The 5,881-nt window shown below is 38.0% G+C and overlaps 1 long non-coding RNA gene across 2 annotated transcripts; it reads left to right on the forward strand.

The window, feature by feature from the left end:
- Positions 1-204: 204 nt before the first annotated feature.
- Positions 205-3,357, forward strand: LOC127970171 (uncharacterized). 2 transcript variants are annotated; one of them, XR_008156543.1, is made up of 3 exons: positions 205-286; positions 2,462-2,571; positions 3,223-3,357. It is a non-coding gene; the product is annotated as an uncharacterized LOC127970171 (long non-coding RNA). The 2 variants fall into 2 exon arrangements; XR_008156545.1 differs by lacking the exon at positions 3,223-3,357 and adding an exon at positions 2,647-2,721.
- The last annotated feature ends 2,524 nt before the right edge of the window (positions 3,358-5,881 follow it).

The raw sequence follows: 5,881 nt of genomic DNA on the forward strand, positions 1-5,881 counted from the left end.
TCCAGACAAGCCTTTGCAAAGCTTCTGGAGCTACTGGAGTACTGGTGGGCAGGTAAGTGTTCACCATATTATAGAATGGTTTACCATATGTAGACATCTCCAAAGTAACATTTAATATAATGCATCTTTCATAGTGTGGGGACACACTGCAGCGCAGCTTCCTGGAGTTTTTCTATTGTGCTTTTGAGGAAGGTAACTTGATAACCTTCCTGATCTCCAGGGGCTAACATCAATCAGGCCTTTCCTAAGTGTCATGCACGCTAAAGCACATTCCACTAAGTGTGAGGTATGTTCAGTGTTTACTATGTTTAACTGTATCATCGGAAAATAAGTCCCTGTGCTGCCCGTTAAGCCGCCTTTCCACTGTCTCCGACGAACGACAAGCGACAGACCGGAAGTCATTCATTTCCAATGGAAAGTAATGCGGGAGCTGCGTGGAGTTCCGATCACATGCGTATTCGGAAATTTCGGATCCGATTTGAGCCTCGGATACTTTCAAATATTTGAACTTCTGTGACTAGACCGTATGCGAACGCCCAACCGGATGTGATCTATTCTAATCAAAACTCAAAACCAAAATCAGAATTACCAATATTTTGTTAACATTAACATTATCCTTTAAACACTATTTCTGTAAAATGGTGATTTATAATACTTACGGCAGAAATTATTATTTAATAATTATTAAACCATTATTTACGTTGATTAGCCCCATAAAACCTACTGTTTTTATTTTGGGGGTCACCTGATTTGTGACAATGCATTCATACATTAACTATGTTCATTAAAATTATTAATTTTACCATGGTGAATATGCTAAGATAACCGTTACTGCACGACCAGTTTGAAAGTTCTGCGCGACTGCCGCTAGAGGGAGAAATGCGACAATCGTGTCCGAATGTCGTGTGCAGTGGAAAGGGGGCTTCAGGGTCCTGTTCACCTTGTCGTTACTAGGGATGGCATGGTTGGCTGAAAAAAAAAAAAAAACGTTCAGTTCACCACACATGGTTTGGCATGCGCTGGGACCGTGGTTCAATTTAAATCTGACAAAGCATCTGTTATATGATTTGCTATAACTAACACGTAAAACAAACAGGGTTCAGCAAATATATGTTTCTGTTGATGCATGTGCATTCTGGATTCCCAGACATAAAGAAACGTGGACAAACCATTCACTTTTGATCAATGTGAATTACTGCTGGAATATGAGCTGTCATTTATTAATTCCATCATCACCCGGGTGCTGATAGCGCGCGCACAGATGAGACCTGAACAGCACACGCTGATATCTGTTTAAACGAAACTCATTTAAGCTTTGTCAGTTTAAACATTAAGAGCCAGAGGACGCGAGCACTGAGAAGATTTGTGCTTACGCTCATCCGAAGCGAGTAAACGCGCGCCTCGTAAACGCGCGCAAATATAAGATCTCTCTTAAGTATTGTGTTTAACCCTTGTGGATTGTTCAAATTCACTACCCTTTCGAGTTGTTCGGGATGAAAACATCCACTCAATTAAACTGCTGTAAAAATGTATCAGATAATTTTTTTTTTCAATTTTTTTTGCATAAATTTATTAATCAACCTCAGTCCTGATCAAAACTACCAAATGTTTTTTAAAAAAATCCAGGATTTTTTTGTTTAATTGCCAAGTTTATAAATGATGTCACTGATTTAGGGAAAAAAACACACAAAATCACATATTTTCAAAAAAAAAAAAGGGATTGTGGACTGAATTTTTTTTTACCTTTTATCACAGTCTTGGGCATGTCAAAGATTAGTAACAACATTGGATTTAATGCATTGTTAGTTTTTGTGCAGCATTAGATTTTAATTTTTTCTCCCTCATTTGTTGTTAGTGGCTGTTTTTGCCCCATTGACTTCCATTATAACGACATTTTTTGATTGCAAAGCCATGACACCATATAATCATGCATTCTTGTTTGTTGGTGGTGTTACCTGTTGGGAAGAGGTAAAAGTTTTAATTTTTACTGTTGATCATAAGGTGGCACCATTAACCCTTTAGATAGGCCTGTGCAAAAAAAGCTTTGTTTCCGGCTTTTATATGGAGTTAAATGCAGTATAACAGTATATTATAGTTTTTGTTTGTGTGTGTGTGTGCATGTTTGTGAGAGAGAGACCTTTGTGCACTTACTTTGATATGTCTGAGAAAATCAAAATATGCACCTAAAAAAGAAAATAAAAATATCTGTTTATTTTATTTGTATCTTTACTCTATTGTATTTATTTTTGCTCTTGCTCGTAGTTAGATAGATTTTTTTAAAGTATAGTTTCTCCATAAACATAGCACATATCCAACCATACCGAAAACCGTAACTCTAAAACGGTGAAACAAACCGAACCATGAAAAAGTTGAACCTTGTCGTTACCCTCTAGTCGTTACCCATAATCCGATAATGACCGGCAGACATTACATTATCCCTTACATGTCTTTTTACTTCTAGATAACATGGAGTGACAAAAACCAAGAAGGAGCAGGGTCAACTGCAGGGGAGGAAGTTGAACAGGTGAACAGCTTCCTCTCCCACTGTGCCTTAACGACTGTCGAAAGGAGGTGATTGTAGTATTTCTCTTCTGATGTAATTTATTTATTATTGCATGACATTCACTCAACATTTACTCTCAACAGCACGTGTGGAAATGCTTACAATCCATGTTATGGCCTGAAACTACAAAAAAATCACAACATTACATTGTGCATTGTCTGCAAGATATGTGAAGGTGTGTTCTCTGTAAATGGTTTCAATTTGTGGTGATTTGTTTAACTGTCACATTAGACTTGCCAGAGGCTTCAGGAGGACACTGCAAGTCTAGCGGAGCTTAAAGAAAGCTTGACTTGCACCGATGAAGCATTGTGGGTGTCTGATGAGAGGGAATGAGTTTGAACCAATAACATGTTTCACTTTGTGCTTCCTCATTGGGGGCGATCATTTAGATCATGATATTTAAGCTGCCTACTGCTTACAATACTGCATGCCACTATCTCTGTAAGCCTTTTTGGCACCTACCCCCTCCCAACCCGTCCTTCTTTACAATACTGTGTTTTTGTGCTGTGTTTCCAGACACAACAGGTACTTCCCTAGAGCAGTCCATTTGAGGGATGTTACCTTAATGTGAGGCAGTGGAAGCAGGCTCTATACAGCCAAAATGGTATAATTACATTGTCTATAGATAATTGCTTACTGTATTTTTGGTGTCTTTACAGATTGTTTTTAAAGATTGTGGCAAGTTCCGTCCCCACCTGCAGAGGAAAACTGCTGAGAGCAAGAGACTGCTATTGAAAGACATAGAGACCTATAACAGTCATGAGCCTGTTATGCCAATAGATGTTAATGAAGTGGAGCAGTCGCTATCAGGAGACAAACCGTCCCCAACATGGCCGTGGGAGGTACATGGCAACGGTAAGCGGAGTTTCCCGAGGCCTCTGATTCATTCTGTAAAGAATCAAGACAAAATTGTTATTTATACATTTTCTTTGCCGATGTTGGAGCACAAATCAAAGACAAGTTAAATTTTTTTAACAAAGCCATGCTGTAAATGAGACTGGAGGAGGAAAGGATGATACTTGTTCGGGAGATGGCCCAGCAATGCTTATGGTTGAAGGAAGTTGTAGGCAACTCTTAAAAGAAAAACTTCAGAGGAAGGCAAGTTTCATCTTTGTAACCATACCAATCAAACAAGGAAGTGATGGTGATAATGATACCATACTTTAACTTTACCTAACAAGAGACATATCTTACTAGAAAGCAGTTGAAAAACATTACACTGACCATCTAATTTTGGTGAGATATAACAAATATTACAAAGCAATGGCTATGTCATGGTAATTTGGATTTGTTTTTCACTTTTCACTTACAGACAAGTGAAACAAGGGCCTTTCCTGTCTCTGTCTGAAGTTTTGGATACATTGAAAGAGGTGCTCCTTCAATACAAGGCTGTTTTAGACCCTCAGGGTTCTGCTGTAGAACTGGAAGATACACAGGAGAATGAAAGTGATTTCAGCAGTTCAGACACCAGCGAAAATGAAGAGGTAATGAATATGTGAAAAGTGTCTTTTTTTTTAAATCGAAACACATCACATAACTGCTCATTTACCGTGCAAACCAGAGCGCAAGCCCAACCTGAGCTCGCGTAAGATGATATAAATTAAGCCCGAACCCGACCGAGCCCGTCGGGTCCCATCGGGTCCTCTCTGGTTCTGGCACAGATCTTCAGCTCTACTCCGCTGTGGGCGAGATGCAGTAGTAGGGGTCGTTGATGATGTAGGACTCCGGAGCAGACCGAGATCCCGCAGATGTTCCGCGTGCGCTGAGTTTAACTCTAAAAATGTGGTTTTGCTGACATCCAGAACAACCTCACGACTATTTGCAAGCTTAAAGACAGGTAGACGCGATGACAACATACAAAAACACTGCGACTCACAATACAAAAAAACACGAAAACACCGTTCTGACTGGACAGAGAAAAGCCGCTGCGTGTGGATGCGCTACCTTCCTGTTAGGAGAATCAGCAATGCAGTACGAGTAAAGTAACGAAAGGGAACCACAATGTTTCATTGATCAGTGATGTTTCTCTTGCACCTGAAATCCAAGATATCTCGTCAAAATTGCCCTAGTATGAGTTTTTATATTTATAACATGATATTTAGTAATATTTTCAGCGCAGCTGCCAACAGTTAAATTTAAGCCCCAGGTAAAGAGTAATGCACATCTCTAAGCAACACACTGAATAATACTGAAAGAATCCAGGTATTTGAACAAATCGGTTGAATAATTCAATGGTCCATTCTTGCTCATTTATGAACAAATCAACTATTTTGAATGAATCAGTTCAATGAAAGCTTCTGAGATAAAGGAGTGATTTGTCACCACTTACTGGTGTCATAGAGTAGATCTATCATTTCATTTCATATTGATATATTCAATTTTTTTTCATATTTTAAATTCCAACATAAACAGAAAACAAAAACAAAACAAAAAACTTAGGCAGACTTTAAATGCACAGCTTCCAATTTAGTTCTTATAAAGATAAAATCAAAGAAATAAATGTTACAGTAGAAGATACATAAACATTAACAGCAATAGTTTTCAAGAACAAGGTAGGCAAAGTGAAAGAAACAGTCCAAATTGGGTGCCCATATTTTTATATATTTTATATCAATTGTTTTCTGATATATAAGGGGTGATTTTAGTGAATCACACAGAATCTCTTTAGCATGCTCCCAGACTGAATCCCAGTCTTTGCTGGAGATACTTAGTGCAAAATCATTTTCAAACAGCTGTTAAATATTATCTCCTAGGATGATCAAACTCAATATAACATAAATACGAGATACATATTTTTAACTTGTATTTTTAGCAATATTTTTTACTTGCAGACTTATTGGTATACAAAGTAGTAATTTGCCTATATTCATATAAATATAATTTAAAATGTGTAAGAAAGTTTTTTTTAGTTTTTCATTAATAAGGTTGGGTGGCAAAAATATGTTATTTAATGTCTGATACTGTGACTTGACTTGATCCTGAGCAGGACTCAACATGAATTCCTTGAGTTGAGCAGCTGACTTGACTTGACTTGACTTGCTTAATTTGTTGGTACTGTGACTTGAGACTTGCTCGACACTTGAACATGTGTGTCTCTGTTAATAACAGCCAAATGTGTTGAAACTAAACTCAAAAGGAATCTGGCTCTACAGGAGCAGGAAAGTTGAACCTGCTATACAGACTTCGAGACAAACCTGTTTTGCACACGTCACACGAACACAAATCCAAGAAACTATTTCAACTCATCAGTTCACAGAAAGAGAAACTGAATTGTATTTGAGCTGTTGTGTGTCTGATTCTCTGTATTCATGCAGTAAA

Source organism: Carassius gibelio, chromosome A4 (assembly GCF_023724105.1).
Source record: "Carassius gibelio isolate Cgi1373 ecotype wild population from Czech Republic chromosome A4, carGib1.2-hapl.c, whole genome shotgun sequence".
NCBI classification, from domain to species: domain Eukaryota; kingdom Metazoa; phylum Chordata; class Actinopteri; order Cypriniformes; family Cyprinidae; genus Carassius; species Carassius gibelio.